Below are 19,457 nucleotides of genomic sequence, written 5' to 3'. Positions count from 1 at the left end.
GTTATATATGAAGGAATTCTGGTAACAGGGAAAGTATGAAATGAATGCATTTCTATATCAAATAAAATTGCATTGTGATCAGACAATGGGCATGTAATAACTTTAACTTTATCTAACGTTTTATTATGTCATTGGAAACATATACCCTAGCTATTCTAGCATGAGTATCATGACAATGTGAATAATGAGTAAAATATAAAGAGTTTGGCTCTGCAAAATCATTAATATCCTTGATTACAGTTGTATCAATGAATTTCAAAAAAGCTCTTGAAGTGGCAGTTTTCCTGCGCTCACACTTTATGTTGTTATCATAATCATAATGCAATTAAAGTCACCTGCCAACAGAAATATAAGGGTACAGGGACAAGAATGTCATATTCAATGTGAGTTTAAAATAAAGTAGAATACAACCATACAATATCTCATACAAAATAATACTTGAGCGCAGAGGTCCATCCCCAGGAAGCCCAACCAAACAGGTACCCAAGACTCAAAAGCAGACCCCAGCACAGAACTCATAATATATAGGTAATGTAATCATTTGAAACAATATTTTATTTTATATCTCCACTGCTGATTATTTATAAAACAGCAATTAGTAATTAACTTACATATTCTTGTCTAAAACGGACAAATAGAATCATTTTTGAGGTCTAAAACCTTCCTAATTAGAAGAAGAACTAAATGACAGAGACAGAACTATATGCTTTATAGATGATGTCATTTCCAAATGCAATGCTGAGACTGAATAAAACTGTTACAAGAAGAGTTCAGAAGATCAGAAAAGTCTTACAAACTTTACCGGAAACCAAGGGGATGTAAGTAAGCCATGTCAAAATAAGTAAATGTGAGACAAGAGATTAAGATTTACCACAGACAATGTGAGTAATTAAAGGCAAAATTTGAGTACTTTTTAAGGACCCATGTAACCTATATAGCTGTGCAAACACTATGAGACCTCATATCCAGCAATTTTGTAAAGTTAATGCATACATAAAGAAAAAATAGAGCTGTAATAGATTAAAAAGGAAATAGCTTTATAATAGGAGATATTAACCTTATTTAAGCTATCAGAAAAGAAGAAACATTTTGACTTGAGGCTAGTCATTAAACTTTGTTCATAGACATTCCAAGAGTGCCTCAAAATAAAAATAGTTACTCGATTCTTTCATTAATTATTTCAATAAACATTAAAAAAGGAAGGAGAGGCCCAGTTGTAGAGTTTAGGAGTAAACACACCAAGGCAAATATCCAGAACAAAATCCTAAACTCCTAATACTGCAAAAACCACACTGAAGGAACAAAATCAATGTAAAGTCCAATATAATACAATACAATACAATAATATATTTATTGTAGGTAAGAGCTTTCACAACCAGCCCTGGTTGCTTCCTCAGACCAAAGATTACAAAAAAACATCATTCCAAACTTTAAAAACTTTAAATCCTGTGTCACATGACTATAAACAATTAATTAATTAATTAATTAATTAATTAATTAATTAAGTGAATAAAAGGAGCAAGTACATTCAAAATACACAAAAGTTTATTCAAGACAGTATATAAGTAGTAAGCTATATTTGATTTTAATGTTTTTTGAATGATATCATTTTTATTATATTATATGCTGCTTCCTTATATACTGTCTTGAATGAACTTTTGTGTATTTTGAATGTACTTGCTCATTTTATTCACTTAATTAATTGGTTATAGTCATGTGACACAGGATTTAAAGTTTTTAAAGTTTGGAATGATGTTTTCTTGTAATTTTTGGTCTGAGGAAGCAACCAGGGCTGGTTGCAAAAGTGCTTACCTACAACAAAGAGCACTAGATCTTATATTGGACTTTGCATTGATTTTGTTCATTCAGTGTAGTTTTTGCAGTATTAGGAGTTTGCATTTTTGTTCTGGATTTCAATAAACATATAATAATTGAAATTCTAATATGCCTAGCTGGAAAGCAAGCATAAGTTATAGAAACAATGGATTAGTTTATGCTCATAAATATAAACAAAAGTTTTTGTTTTACCTTTTTCCTGATGTAGTGAGGAATATACATCTCTTGTTTGAAACCCATTGGTAACATTAATATATACTGTTTCAAAGATAAGATATTTTAAAGAAAGGCAACATGTGTTTAACATTGGAAACATGCAAACAATTAAAAATTAAAATATTTTTATTTGTGCTTTAACTTTTTCTTTTTTTGTTCTGAAGTTTTCCATCCATTCTTCTCAGCATTTCTCTTGAAGGAACTAGTAGTCCAATCCATAGCTTCCACTTGATCTAAAATGTTGTTGGTTAATAAATATTGTGTAGCCAATTCCAATAAGCCAAAGGTTTTTATTCTTTCAGAAAGGGAGATTTTCAGTCTAGCTGGAAATAAAAGATGTGGTTTGAGTTGCTTCTTTTTAATGCTTTTATCAGAGGAAAGAATTCTCTTCTTTTAGAAACTACAGAGAAAGAATAGTCATTATCAAATCTAATTAAGCTGTCTTGGAATTTGACTGATGAGTTTGTCCAAGCTGTTTTTAAAACACATTCTTTATCTTGGGTGGAAAAAACTTTACTATACTATTACAGATCTAGGTTTTGTGTTTGACTTTACTGATGTTACTGGAGCACTTAGAGCTCTATGGGATCTTTCAATGCCATATGAAAGAGATTCTTATTCTTCTTTCAGCTTTTCCTGGTTAGGTGTTGCCACAGTGGATCACCTGTTCACTCAAGATTGGCAGTGGAGTTTTACTGTGTTGAGTTACCAGCCCGGCACACAACCTTCCACAGAAGGTGCACACATGCATGCCTAGGGACAATTTAGAGTGTCCAATCCACATATAGCATATCTTTGGGATGTGGGAAGAAACCGGAGCACCAGGAGGAAACCCATGCAACCACAGGGAGGACATGCAGACTCTACACAGAAGACAACCCAGCTGAGGATTGAACCAGAGAACCTCTTGCTGTGAGGCAGCAACACTAACCGCTGCACCACCGCAGCTGCCCGCCATATGAAAGAGATTTAGGAAGATTTAATATAGAAGGAATTCAAGAAGTAAGAAAGTTAATCATGTTGTCTCCTTCAGAATTACAGGAATCCCATAGATACATAGGCTACTTCTCCTAAATCTGTTTTCTAGGTCATCTAACTTGTTGAGCAGAGATGTATTTTGTTTTAATAAAAATTCCACTTGATGCTCTTCTTTAGAAAGTCTGCCTTCAATATCATTGAGATATTCTTCTATGGATGTAATCTGAGATTTGTGCTGCATAATTATTTCTTGTAGTTATTCCACTTGTTGAGAGCATTTATGTTTAAAGGCATCCAGTTTATTGTCCATTTTGTCAATTTTAATGATAAGTCTTGAATACTGGACAATAAATATTGCAGTTCCCTTTTAAGTGAAGTGTCTTTTGAAGAGTTTTCAGAATGACTCATTCTGAACAGCTGAGAAGTCTGTATCTTTTCTGGATGAAACTGACAGGAAATTTAAAATGTTAGAAGATAAAGGTTCCAAGGTAGTTTTCCAAAAGTTTCAGTAGTAGTTTAATGTTAAAGTAATCAATGAACTACTACTTAAAACTGAATATTCCTGTTAGAAATAGTGTTTAGGTAGTAGAGGTAAGAAACTGTGCTGCTACTAAGCCACCATCTTGGCCACGCCCCGGTCCAAGTTCACCCTTACTGTGTTTTGTAGGTTCAGATGTATGACTGAGGGTATACTGTCAGCTATGTTTCTGTAAGTATAATTCTGCTATCTGGACTTGGGTGGCCTTCACACTTAAATAAGACACATACACAAATGAATGTATATACAAGGACCTTGTCAGGTCACACACATACATGCTTAACACTTCAATCTGTCATCTGTATTTATGGGCGATTTATGACTATGTTTGAGAATCAATTCTTCTGTGGCAAAGATGGAAAATCACCACTGTGGAAAAAATGTTTTGTCTCTTTTGCATAGATTTTAATCCCACACTGTAAAAAAATAAATTTTAACAGTGTATAAAGCCATACAAACATGTGTCAGGGCAGGACATTCATGCTCTCAGTGCATGTCAGCAAAATTAAATCACGTAACAGTTACAGCAGCAGACACCCCCAAACTAATGTCAATAGTCAGATTAACCTTCCAGTTTCAAAAAGTGTTTTCCTTCCTGCTTGGTACTGTTCCTCTCCACTTAACATTGTACAAATGTGATTGGCATCATTTCTTGGGTTTGTGCACTACCAGTGGCTGCAATAACAGGAATTGTTGGGAAATCATTATTTGCTATTTTTATTGTATTTGGATTAGGGATGTCTGGTGTTAGAGGGGAAGGTGCCCAATTTAGGGCACAGATGTAGGGTGTTCAGGAGTCCAGAATATTTACTGGACACCTGGTAAAGCACCACAACCAAAGGCTTCTGCAGGGGGGACTATTCTGGCTCCCAGTACAAGACTGAGCCATAAAATAGTCTGGCCAAGGGTGTATCCAGTGTGACTGGCATCTCATGCACTGGAGAATGGCGTAGACACCACTTCAACAACCTAAAAAGGCACAAGAGGGATACTCTCAACCAGTAGTTGGATGACTTTCAAACTAGTGACATCCCATAGTTGTGTAAATATGCTAGTAATGAAAAAATGCTTTTGTTTTCTATACAGTAGTAGCATAAGCATTGATATTCTAACTGTAAAAGCAAGTATGTATGCATAAGTCTGTAGCATAAATCAACTTTAGGAGTCAAGTGCAAGACTGTAGTTAGAGGTTGTGAGTTCACATATCATGAGTAACAACTGTACAATACTGCAGTTCTTTAATAATATTATGTAAACTAAAATCTATACAAGTGACATAAATTGCCTACTGTTAAATGTAATCTGTATCACTGGACTAAGCATATGTGCAATATGTGCACATTGCAGGGATTCATTTAAGCATTCCATAATTATAGTCTGTAGTTGTTAGGACATGAACTTGCATTGTCCCCTCCCTCACCTCAGGGTTCATATTATGTTATCGAAAGATAACATAATCGAATGGCTGAAACATCAAAATGGCCCCATTTCAAAACTTTTATTGTGGGGGGCTGTGCCCCCACACCCCCGCTAAATATATGTTCCAACTCTGAGATTGCACTACAGTGAAGAAAGAGCAAATATCCTAATCTTCACTGTACTGCGATCCCACAATGCGAACTTTGAAATGTGTCCGTTTCGATGTTTTGGCCATTCAATTACATTATCTTTTGATAATGTAATATGAACCCCCTCACCCCAATCATGGAGCCCCCCAAACTTTTGTATCCCTCACTGTCCCTGCATCATGTCTTGTTTGTCCTGTTTGTTTGCATTTGCTTCCTCACCAGCCGAACTTATCTGACTCAGAAATATCAACGCCCCTTACCAGCATTCCTCTCTCACTGAAGTAAAAAAAAAATGGGCAACTGGCCCACAAAAAATATTGTCTCATACATAGCTCTCCATTTCACATGCATGCCTTCTTGACACACTTGATTTGGCCCAATTGACTATACAATATGATTGCATTGTTGTCAACCTCTTTGTGGATGTGACAGTCCAAATTCAGCTATTATTCTGTATATATTTTCATTTTACATTGTTGAAGAAATGGATAGCTATGTCTCTTTCCTACCTCCCTCTTGCACATTCCTATATTGCTTTCCCTTTGTTCTTCCCCTTGCTTGCCCCCATTTCACCACTTACCTATCTACTCCATTTTAAGATCTATAATTTGGTCAAAAAATAGAATCACACACAGCACAAATAAGTACCAAAAAAAAAAAAAAAACAATGGAGCCCTTCAATTTTTGGCCTCTGTGTTTGTGTGGAGTTTGGCATCATGCACCAATACCAAGTAATAGTGAATGTCTCTTTCTTTTTGTAGTTACCTCCATGCAATGCTGCTTAAACATGCTGCACTACACCAACATACAGTAATACATGGTGAATTTAGTGTAAAGTATGATTTCATTGCATTATCACTACTTATTTAAAAGTATTATATATGCCTGGATTCGAACCCTATATCATCTGAGCTGGAAGAGAAATGTGTCAATGCATTTACGCCTGCTGCCATGGAGTCAGCTAAGCAACATGTGCGTTTCATACACTCAGTACTAACTGTCATAATTTTAGCAATGAGCCTTGCATTTGCCCACTGCTTAACTACACATAAATAGGGAAAGCAGTAGAAATGTGTATCTTGCATGTGCACTTTGCCAACCATCACGTAAACCTGCTGCTCAATGGTGTGCTATGCAAATTGGACAACAGCATGTATTATTTTTATTTACTGTCCATTTAGTGTTCATGACATGAAACTACATGTGGAAACAGAAAAAAATTAAGGCCCTATCTGAGAAAATGTCAGATATTTACAATGCAGCCATATGTTACCTCTTCCCATGCGCTGCAACCTTGGTCTCTCAGTACTTGTTCACAAATATATGAACTATACTACATAAATTAATAACAAATGCTGTGCTATATACCAGGTATATCTTTAGAATAACAATACACATTCAGATTTTCCAATACTTGTAGTAATGTGGACACCTGTTTGCATATAGTTTGTAAAGCTGTCTGTTAAATTATACCTGCACATTGGAACACAATCACCAAATACACACATTGCACACTCATGCAGAACTTGAAATATCTTGACAGGTGAACATGCCTACACATCCATTTCATGCAGGCCTCCCAACACGTTCTCTCCAACATTCAGTGCTGATGTCATCCACTATAAGTTGTCCTGCTGCCTTGTAAAGTCAGACTTTTGCTGTTGCACCTGTGTAAAGTACTGAGTTCTGTAGTTTGTGTACTTAGATAAGTAGGGGTTCTGTTCTCACTGCAGTCAACTGGGAGGTGTGTGTGTGTGTATGTGTGTGTGCGCGCGTGTGTGTGTGTGTGTGTGTGTGTGTGTGTGTGTGTGTGTGTGTGTGTGTGTGTCTAGTTAGAGCAGCATAAGTGTGTATCCCACAATTACCACTCCAATCTCATGGGTTGCCAATATTTTGATACTTACACATGCCTACACATCCATTACATGCAGGTCTCTCAATATTTTCTCTCCAACATCCAGTGCTTATGTCATCCACTATAAGTTGTCCTGCAGCCTTGTAAAATTCAGACTTGTGTCATGGCACTTATGTAAAGTACTGAGTTCTGTAGTCTGTATACTTAGGTAGGGGTTCTGTTCTCTCTGCAGTCAACTGGGGTGTTTGTTTGTGAACTTGCTTGACATTAGAGACAGCATTTTACATCAGCATGTGGGGCACTGCTATTACAATCATCCTTTCACCAGACTCTGCTGATGTCATCAGCTATAGTTGATTTGTGGATGTGCAGTATTGCCATCAGGATAGGTTCAGATACTGGCCTGTAGTCCAGGCACAATTCTTCTCATCCTATATGATACAGATTACAGTGACAGTGCTTTCAGTCCATCCACATATGTCATGTCATGGTTTGTAGGCCCTGCATTTTCTTGGTGAGAAACTCCTGTGATCTCTCTATCTGCTGCAGGTTTCTGGTGAGGTACATGCAAAAAAGAGCATTATACTCTATTAGTTCTCTATTAGTGCTCTGATGAGGTTCAAGTACAGTTCTGTTATATTATCCTTAGATCTGGATACAATGGCCTGACTTATGAGGTGCACAATGGAGCCTTTCCATACCACTGTGGGCACTTGGTGGTCGAAGTTCAGATTGCTATCTGCACAACTGGGTTTCAGCATAGGGAAAGCATTGTCAGTACTGTAATTAGCAGGTAATTCCACTTTGCAGAAGACCAAAATAATGACACTTTTGATTTTATTTGTAGACTATGTGGCTTTGGCACCAATTATTTGTCTGTGTTAACCTCTCCTGTATTATGTTACTGTCATATTGCACCCAATAGTCAAGATTCAGCAAACCTGGTAAGCCAAAGGCCATATGGTTTATCTTGGACTGTCAAGAAATAGATTCCAAACAGTAAACAGACCAGCACAGATCCTTAGGGTACATCAGTGGTGACAGCTCTACTGGTAGAAGTTGATTCACCAACTTTTACAGTATGTGTTCTGTCTGTGTGCCAATTGGCTCGCCATCTAATGATGTAAGTGCTAATCCCCAGTTTTTAATTTCTCCAAATCTTTTTGGGGTTCTAATACCTTGATGGGAACTGATGCCATTCTTAAGTTAAAGTACGATTAAAGTTCATGAAATTAGTATTGTTTCAGTCTTTGATTTCAGCCACAAGTACTCTTTGCAGCACTCACAATGTGCCTAGTAATGACTCCTTCTGCAATTCATATGGAGTTACGTGTATTGGTAACATATCTAAATAAGATTTTAGCTTCTTTTTTATAAGATCCATTGTTCCTACTACTATTGGAACAGTCTGGGTATCTTTCTTCCACATTGCTCTCATTTCTGACTGCAAATCCTGATATTTTATGACATTGTGTCTCTGTAAGCAAGACACTGTATTCACTGGGTGTAGCGATTTCAATGATCAATGCTACTTATGTCTTCTTTTCATGGACCACTATATCTGCTTTTCTCACATTTATCTTTTGAACTGTTGGTAATGGGTGATGCTATGTGATGTAGACTTCATCATCTTCTGTGATGCTTTGTGGCTTATGTTCCCAGTGTTTTTCAGCCACTTCAGTACCATAATGTTTGCACAATCTCCAGTGAGGGTCTATGACATGGGATCGAATAGGGAAAATATCGAACGGCTTTAACACCGGAAATGTCGTTTATAGAAATCCATTTTGTGAGATCATGGTACAGTGAAAATTGGGAAATTTGCCCTTTCCTCACTGTAGTGCCATCTCAGAGTTGGTATATATATATATATATATATATATATATATATATATATATATATATATATATATATGGGTGTGGGGGGCACAGCCCCTACAAATTGGATTTCTATAATGGCATTTTCGGTATTACAGCCGTTCAATATTTTCCCTATTCGATCCCGTGTCATAGACCCCCCCCCTCCCGGTGCAACAGTCTTGCCACATTATTATGCCTTTCAGTATACAGTCCTTCTGCCATTAGTATGTCACAGCCAGCAACAAGGTGTGCGACTGTTTCCAATTCTCTTTTAAAAAACCTACATTTGCCTGTTTCTCCCACATAGTCAATGCACTATGTAAACCAATGTGTACGTAGCCTACTATCTTGGGCTGCCAATATTAACCTTTCAGCTCTTGGTTTGAATTTGCCTCTCCTTAACCATTCTTGCATTTGATCCTGATCAACATGAGGTTCTTCCAGATATTTTCTATACTTGCAACTATATTTATGCATTTTCCACATTTCCTGCCTTCTCATCTGATACTTCACCTTATATTCTTTCTTCTGTTTTTTGGCACATTCAGTTGCTGTCTGATTTTTATCTACTTCTGGTTTAATTTCCATTTCTGTTTGAAGCTGATATGCTTCTGCTAGACTACACCGGGAAGGAATCTTAGATTTATTTTCCTCATGTTTCAAAATTTTCACTACGTCTGGGTCTTGTGAGGTCAACAGGTGTGTGTGCAATCCCATCATTGCAGATCTATACATGTAATCAATTTAAAGGAGGCCCATACCTTCTTTAGAATGGGAATATATAATCTTGGTATGTACTGATTTTTATAAATCATTTGGTGAGCATGAAGCATCCTTCTTGTTTTCCTGTCTAATCTATCCAACAAATTTTGGGGCCAGTCATTCACTCCAAAACTATAAGTTAGTACAGGAAAAGCAAATTGGTTTATAGCTTGAATTTTGTTTCTAGATGTCAATGCTTTTTGTCAGGATTAATTTAAGTCTTCTAAAATACTCCTTACTAAGTTTTATTTACATTTGTTCATGTTTTATTGTTGATCCTTCATCAATTCCAAAATATGTATTCACTCCCTCTTGCTAAAGTTCTTTTATATCACATTCTTGTCCCAAAATGATGTTTTCTTGGTGCTGCAGTTTTTCTGCTTTAAAGATTGCTGTTGCAAATTTATCAAGACCAAGTGACATTCTTATATCATTTGAAAAAGTTTTGACTACTTGCAGTTTTGCTTTCACTTCTTCATTTGAAGGCTATACAGTTTTAAATCACTGACAAAAAGAAGATGAGAGGTATTTACACTTTATAGCCATGACCTAATCTGTTAAGTACACAGTTTAATGAGTTAAGGGCAAGACAGATTAGCAGCGGTGACAGGGAGTCACCCTGGAATACCCCCCTTTAAATTTTTATCCCTGGAATAACAGTTTGTATTTTATCATGGTTTAATTGCAAAATGGTTTGCCAATGTTTCATGGTTGCTGTAATGTAGTCATTCAGTGTGGGGTGTACCTTATACATTTTTAAGCACTCTTTTATCCACGAATGTGGAATACTACCAATACTTTTTTGTAGTCAGTCCATGTGATACTTGGATTCTTTCCCTTTTTACAATTCTCCACTATGACTTTATTTAGCAACATATGATCCTTTCTTCCTCATGACTTTCTTTTATTACCCTTTTGTTCTATTGCCATGATTGAATTTTCTTCTAAATGACTATAAACTTTGTCGACATTAATTCCTGTGTATAGTTTATATGTTGTTGGAAGGCAAGTTACTGGTCTAAAATTTTTAGGATAACTTGCAAGTTCACTCTTAAGTAGGAACATTGTTTTTCCTGTTGTTAACCAGGTTGGTTTCTGTTTAGGGTGCACATATAAATAGTTCTTACTCATGTCTAAATCTTTGTGCAGAGATGTTAATACTTTTAGCCAGAAATTAGGTACGGTATCTGGACCTGGGGTTTTCTAATTGGAGGCTTTTCTTAGCTTTATCTCAATCTCTCTGGCCATTACTTCATCCCATTTCATATCCTGTAACTTTTAACTTCTTATTCTTTCTTTTACGTCTTCTATCCATTTAGCATCTTTGTTATGTTCCACAAGATCTTCATAGATATTTCTCCAAAATGTGTCTATGTCTTCTTTTTTTTGGGTGTTTTTTCCAATTCCTTTTGCCTTGTTTCCCAATTCTCTATAGAACTTTTTGGGGTCATCAATAAATTGCTTATTTTTTACATTTCCTTTATACTTATCTGTGTATCTTCTAAGTTTTTCTGTCTGTGCTGAGATTTTTAGTTTATTATTTGCAATAGTGCAAGATAGATCCTGATCTGTTATAATACTGCACATTGCTTTTATCATGTCTAAGTATTTTTGGTGATCTGTTTCCTCTTCTATACTCTTCTAACAGTGACACTTGTAGTTTTCTCTATTCAATACTTCCATGATGGCATTTGATTTCTCTCCTTCCTTTCCCTCACAACCCAGTGTTCTTATGATAAAATTTTATCTGTTATTAATTTAGCTACACAGTAATATATCATGTTTACTTCTGTTATATTGCATGGATCTCTATGGACAGTCGTAATTACTAAGTTCATTTGTTTTATCAAATGTTTGACTTTTTGGGTTTTATTGACCTTCTGCAGTCTATTTCTTTCATTGATCTTAATATATCTGTCTATCTATCTTTATTAAATCAAGCAACTCTTCTCTTAGCTCATTTTTTTCTAAACAGGTCACATTTTTTTGTTCTCCTTTTCCTGCAGGCATTCTATAGAGAGTTCTATAGCATCTTCCTGCGGCACATTCCCTTCAATTTCATCCTGTGTCATCCAATGCTCTGTCATATGGGAACTCACTGCCCTACCACTCCTCAACATTGACTGTGTCAGAGTTGTCACCGTTTCCTGTTCCTTCCCTTGGTGTCCAGCTTGAAGTGAATGTTTATACTGGTTTCCTGTGAAATGCTCCAAAATTTCTTCATATGGCAACTGTTCCACTGGTTTCACCTTTATTTGGATGTCCATTGCTCTATCCTACTGTGGTGCTTTCTGAGTTAAGTTTTCTACACTGAATCCTTTAGTTTGTAGGTACTCCATAACCTCAGTTTCTATTTCTTTAACTTCTCCATTACTAATCCTCTTTTCTACTTTTCCTCTTTGTCATCTTATTTTTTGTATTGTAAAGTTTTCCATGTCCATATTCCTTTACTTGTAGTTCTCTTCAAATATCTTTGTTGCTGCTCTTTTTGTATTGATTAGTTTTGCTTTTTCCTTTGCATAAATATTACACCATATTAAATCTCTTTTTCTTTCCCATGTCCATATTTCTTCTTCAGATGTTTCCTGATCTTCCTGTTTCTCTTTACTTTAGGGAAACATTCCATCATCATCTTCTCATTTTTCCTAAAGTTGCACCTAAGTAACATCTTTACTGTATTTCTACAGAACATGACTACTACAGAACATCTCTCATTTCCAAAATTCCAGATTATCTTTCCTCCCCATAGTTTCTCTGTTTGTAATCTTTATTCATTCGTTAAAAATTTTGTGTCTTCTAATATAATCATAGCTACATCACATGTGTTACACCACTCCAAAATCCCTCTTCTTATTAACATATTCTTAATACTATTTATATTTACAGAAAGCACTCTAACATTTTCATTTTCCCTTTTCCTGAGATTCATGGTTTCATAAGTTCACAATGAATTACTAGGTTAGCTTTCTTAATAAGACATTTTAAGCCTAGCCACTTCAAAGACTGTACCTTGTGTCTCTGAGTCAAACACCTTAACTATTATACTAACTCCCAGTCAAGAGCTATACACACACACACACACATATATATATATATATATATATATATATATATATGGGTTCATGTCATTTGATCGACAGTTCATTTCACTGACAGTTCATTACATCGACAAGCATTTGCCCCTTCCCCCAATGTTGTGCAACCCTGGAGTTGATATATATAGTTAGGGGGGTTGTGGGGGGCACAGCCCCCCACATTGGGGGGTGTGGGGGGCGAAGCCCTCCACCTAAAATGCTTGTCGATGTAATGAGCTGTCAGTGAAATGAACTGTCAGTGAAATGAACTGTCGATCAAATGACATGAACCCATATATATATATATATATATATATATATGGGTACATGTCAGTACATCGACAAGTTAGAAGATCGACATCCACTTCACCGACACATGAAATAATCGACACCGCAAATCATGGACATTTAACAGGTAAGAAGTTTAAATTTCGCTAATCATGCCTACCACACATGCATAACACTGCCACACTTACTAAAACATGGTAGGCATGATTAGCGAAATTTCAACTTCTTACCTGTTAAATGTCCGTGATTTGCGGTGTCGATTATTTCATGTGTCGGTGAAGTGTATGTCGATCTTCTAACTTGTCGATGCACTGACATGTACCCATATATATATATATATATATATATATATATATATATATATATATATATATATATATCTCCATCCATCCATCCATCCATCCATCCATCCATCCATCCTCAATCCCTTTTCCCATTCTTCACATGAAGTCAGGGTGTCACTTCAACAGTGACAATCATCTCAAGCCAAGGTTTTGCACTGCTGGGTGGCTAGTCCTGCTGTAGTAGTTCATTCAGACCAATCACACGCACACACACTCTCACCTACAGCCCATTTAGAGTGTCCAATCCACCTACTGTAGGTCTTTGGAATGTGGGAGGAAACTGGAACATGTGGAGGAAACCCATGTGACCACAAAGAGGACATGCAGACTCTGCACAGCAGGCAGCCTAGCTGAGAAATGGACCAGAGAACTTCTTGCTGTCAGGTGACAACTCTAGCTGCTGCACCACCACTGCCATCCATTTCCTTTCTTTTTTTCTGTTATACTTATCCCTTTAATTTTTCTTTTTTCTTTACCCTCTTACCACTAAAATTATTTATTTTCTTTCTATTACTTCCAAATTTACGTCTTCCTCATCACTTATTTCAGAACCTTCTTCTGTGTCCTCTTTGTTTTTTTCATGTAATTTTTCTTCTATTTCTACTACTTTTAAACATTTTCTCTTTGTTCATCTTCTTCTCTTTCTTTTTCCTTATTCTGATTTTCATTTTTGCAATCCATCCATGAATGTCCAATTTTGTTGCATTTATAACATTTCAGTTCAAGTTTTTGCATCATGTCAATTTCGCCTCAAATATAACATTTTCTTTTGTCACAGTTACTTATAAAATGACTTTTTCTAGAAAATAACATGTTTTGGGTAATTCCGAGTATTTTATGGCACCCCTATTCCCCTTCATATTTATCATGCTTGGTATATGTATACTTGCTTCTCTTTCTATTTTTAACACAAGGCTGCAGCAGTGCATGGAAACTGGCTGGAAATGTAGAAGACACAAAACATTTTTGCAATGCGATAGTTAACATGGCTTGTATGTTAGGCAGAGAAAGTAGTTTTGTTTGACCATGTAGGTTGGTTGCCCCCAGTGTCAAAAACTGGGATAGGAGGGAGTGTTTCCATTATAGAGAGATCACACTCCTTAGCCTGCCTGAGAAAATCTACACCAGCATTCTGCAAGGAGGCTTCATCTAATAGAAAGATTCTGATTCAGCAGGAAGAATGTGGATTCCACCCTGGTCACTGAACAGTGAATCAACTCTCTTTGCCCTTGCTCAGATATTAGTTGGGTCATGGGAGTATGCCACTCCTACCCACATGTATTTTGTCAATGTGGACAAGGCATATGATGAGTACCCCAGAATGTCTTGTGGTAAGTGCTACAATATAGAGTTCTAGAGTTGCTACATTTGTCTTCTGATCCTTTTATTTGTAGAGCAAGAGTTATGTCCACATTTTTAGTGTTAAATTAAATGAGTTCAAATTTGGTATAGGACTCTGTCGGGGTGTACGTTTTCTCTTTTCCTGTTCATGATATTCATGAATAGGATATCAAGGTGCAGCAGAGGTTTGGAGAACATTAAGGTCTGGGGAAACAACAATTACATCTCTTTTTGTAACTGATGTCCTCTTAACCTCAAGTGTCTGTGATCTCTGGCTTTGCTGGAGCAGTTCGATACTGATTATGAAGCAAATGGATGTCCTAAAAGGAGGACACTCCAATGCAGACCTAGGATATGCTGAAAATATATTTCTCACTTGTCCTGGGAATGCTTTGGCATCCCTTGGGAGGAGCTAGAGACTTTTGCTGGGTATATAGAAGTCTGTTCTGCTCTGCTCATCTTGCTACAGCTGCAGTTCTTATTAGGATAGGTGGTTTAGAAGAATGGGTATCTGGATGCATAAATTGAAGGAAATGTGAGAGGATATAGAATGTTGCTGAAGCATTGCACAAGAAAAGAAGTTTGAAATGCTTAAGCAGTTACTGTTGTACACACATAGAAGTATTCTGATGTGACTAAGTCAGTCATATTATAAGTGGATGATATTCAACATGGTGTTGATGTAGTGATTCTGTAAATCATCTCAGCTTAGCTTTTATTATAATGCTTTATCACAAAACACTTTACATAACAGAGAAAAATCAAACAAGCAGATATTAAAATCATTGGAAAACAGCTGAAGTAGTTACTAAATAAAATAAATTTCAATAAGTACATAAAGCAATGACTTAAGATATCAATTAAAATAATTAGTATTAAAATAATAATCATATTAATAAAACAGAAATCCACATTACAATTATAACAAAAGATGGTAAGCCAATTACTTATGGGTCAAGAATCATTACATACTGGCAGAGGAGGTATTCTCAGATACCAGTAATTTAGCTAGGGTGGAGTGAAGGTGGCAGGCTTTAGGGTCATGATCAGGTTAGCCCATTACTGACACTTATTTCATTTGAGGCATTTCTGAATAAAAGTACAAAAATGAATGTTGATATTGATCTTCAGCAGTACTGAAACATCAGTACACTGTGTGTCTCAGAAGTTGCATAAAACCATTTGCTACAAATGTAGCAAGTTACTTGTTACAATTTTAAAGTAGAAGTAGTATTTTTTGCTCATCAAGGGAAGGCAGCAAGGAGATGGGGTGTAGAAATGGAACCTGGCTGTCTCCTGAATTATGCCAGACAGATTGAGGACCCTTTTCCTGTTTTTCTTGCTCATCAACTAAAGAGCTAAGGGTATGGGGCACCAGATTAGCAACCAACATCAGGCACCACATAAGCCAGCTACAGCTCTTTCAGATACAAAAAAAGATACTTGCCATAGCAAAAAAAAAAAAAAAAGATACTTGATATAGTACAGGGCTGGGAAAAATTCTAGGAATATAAATCTCTGTTTGGTGGATACAGATAAAAAACCCACTGTAGAGTATATGTAAATGCATTTTCTTTATTCAAAGCAAAACTAGACCAGTAGTACAATTAAAAGAGCTTCTCAAATGTTTAATTCTTTTATTTGATACAGAAGGTACTTTTGTGATGCTTCCAGCCAAGAGATATGTCTCCAAATGTCCTGGGTGATATCTGAGAAGGTGTCCCCAGAGAACTTTTCAGAAGCAGCAGACTCTGTACCAAGAAGTTTTTGTCTGAGCCTAGAACATCCTGATAGATCAAATGAAACATATCTATAACATATGAGTGTCAGAGGATCAATTCATTGGACTCTCCCAGATATTCAAAATATACAAAGTCATTGACAAAACAAGCAGGCTTGAGACAGTAGCAATTACTAAAAAAATATTGAATTGCTTTCTGAAATCTGTAGATAATGATGATACTAAGAAATTATTTAAATTTTTTTTGGTATATAAAGCACAGAAGCAAAACTATAAAATAATATTTAAATGGCTTTGCATTTTGAAAAAAAGAAGACCTGTATTTATATTTTAATCAACTAAAATGATAAATGCATAATGTTTTATATTGATGCAATGCTTTGAATGCATAGTAAACAGTATAGTAAATGTAATATTAAATGCATAAATATTTTATAGAATAAAGTGGGAATCTTTATATTTGAACAAAAGGCTTGCATTGCATATGTATATGTATGTGTTTGGTAAGACGAGTTCCTAAAGGGCTTAAAGCATATCTTGGGATCAGTATTACTGCTGCTTACCATATTAGATATATTATTGTTCTGCATTATTAATACATTGTGGGTTAATGTCATGCAGTGGAACAAATTCTAACAGCCTTGTCACAAAATTATTATGTTAAATCATATCTATTTATGTAATATGCGCATTTTATGTTGGATTTTGTTCAGGCTAAACTGTGTGGGACTGCCTGAATGTTACTTAACTGTGCCCCCCCCCCCCCCCCCCCATACAGTTTCTGGTAGGAAATACAACAAAATTCTGCCCCATACTTAGGGACAGTCAGTTATGTTTTTCATTTAACAGGTGCATCTTTTGGAGTAACTGACCAAAATCAGATGTCAGGATTGCAGTCAGGTACTAAGGAATGGTTATTCAAAATATGGGAAAGCTGGTCAGCCCAGAGCTGTGACAACTGAATGTTGAAGCTGGGTGGGAACTTCAATGCAGAGTAGGCTACAATAAACTGTCTTTTGGCTTTTCCCGGTTAGGGGTCGCCACAGTGGAACTCCGGTCTGCTAATGATTGGCAGTAGATTTTTACGTGCTGGCTTGCCGGGCCTAATGCACAACCTTCAACGAAGGAACACCCATTCATGCATGTCGACACACAGAAGACGCTCTAACTGATAATCGAACGTGCAACGTCTAACTGTGAGGCGACAACGCTACCGCAGCGTAGGCTATAATGGTCATAAGAATTTCTCCAGTAATATGTGTTAAAGTAATATTTGCACATACATTTAAACATAAATGAAATGTTTCTGCCTCTAAAATTCACTGGGAATACAGTGCTCACTTTAAAGGTTTTAAGGACTAATCAGAACATCGCTAAACTTACCAGTCTCATACTAACTGTCTTGGTTCAATTAAATCACACTAGACAATGACAAAATACGATGTATAAACTCCATGCACATGACCAAGACAGGAGAGCAAGCTACACTGTGAAGGACTGTAATATGACTTAAGAACAGTTTTATAGTATGTGCAGACCAAATGAAGTGAAATGTCACATGGAGTATGCAGACTGTTAGCAACTGTTGAAAGCAGACCTCAGGTAGATATTAGTGGCAGTGAGGAAAAAGAGGCTGAATTTAGTGTAAGGGGAGTATAAGGGTATAGAATTTTGCAAAAATTGCCTTGTATTGTTTTGTGATGGTTGTATAGTTCTAGGCCGCATGTTTCTTTTACATTAAATTACAATAATGGGGTATTAAATATAGAAACATTATCTTGCTTTTGGATGTGGCTGTAGTAAATATGGTCTTTTAAACATCTGGCATAAATCCAGTTCTCCACAGAATAATTTATGCTTCTGCTATTTTAATGGTCTCTTCAGCCATCTTCTTGCCTTCCTCATCCCCCAGCTTCCATGAATACATAAAAATCCCATGCAGATTGACATATTGTTTCAGTATCTAAGGTAATCCATGATGTCTTTGCCATCCTTTGTAGTTCCACTGGTTTTGCCATTTTGTTGACACAAATAGTTCTATATGTCTCCTGCAGAATATGTATTATAGAATGTACAGCTCAGAGAATAATAATTTGCTTGCTAAAAGTGCACAGATTTACAGTGGTCACTTTAGCATTTGTTGTATGAGCACCAATGTGTTTAAAATTACATTTTATTTTACTTCAATAGAAATGTGCCATGCAGTAATGGCAGTGACACTGTTCTGATCCTGCAAACAGCTACTGGCTTCTACAAACATGGACTGCTACATGCTGTGACTATGAGAGCCTTGTATGCACGAAGCTCTGTACATCCCTCTCTTGTCCCAGGTAGTACATGCCAACTTATCATTCTTCAACAGAAGCAATTACCTTCTTGGCAACATGACTTCCATTAAACAGACTATTGATTTCCCCTTTTACATGCTTCCTTTAAACCACATGTAGGATGCTATGTTATTTGAATTACAGCAACAGCTCCAAGGTCATTGTGTGGAAAAATCCTTAGCATTAGTGAGAAACAAATCGTATATCATTACTTTATTGCTGTGAAGTTGACAGTCTTGACATACTATAACTCTTAAAGCAGACATTTACTTATTAAAAGTATTTAATCAGAAAGCTTTCTTTTATGCTTTTAGCACAGCAACCACACTATACCTGAAAATTGCTGAAAAGCATTCTGAACATTAGAAGGCATGGTGAGATAGTGTAAAAGCCATCTGCTGCAAAGATACACGCTGATGCTAACAAAATTATTTTGTTTTCACATTAGTTCATGTTCTGTTTCAGAGTTTTCACAATTAAGAATCCATGCAGTATAGGTATTGTACTTATAAATCAACTTCTTTTATGAGGCTTCCTTGTTTACTGTTCATGGATTAACTTTAACAGTTTCTTGCCATGTGAATGAAAATCTGACTTTTATTAAAATAAAATATACACACTAAAAAGTTTCAGTGGTCCAAAACATGGGAACTGTGTCCTTGTAGTGGTTTGCATAACATTAATATCTGCTTATTTCGGTTAGAGACTGAGTGAGCTGGAGACGTTTTC

This window comes from Protopterus annectens, chromosome 3.part0 (assembly GCF_019279795.1).
Source record: "Protopterus annectens isolate FY-2018-M chromosome 3.part0, PAN1.0, whole genome shotgun sequence".
NCBI lineage: Eukaryota > Metazoa > Chordata > Ceratodontiformes > Protopteridae > Protopterus > Protopterus annectens.
Note: the sequence above shows the minus strand (reverse complement) of the source record.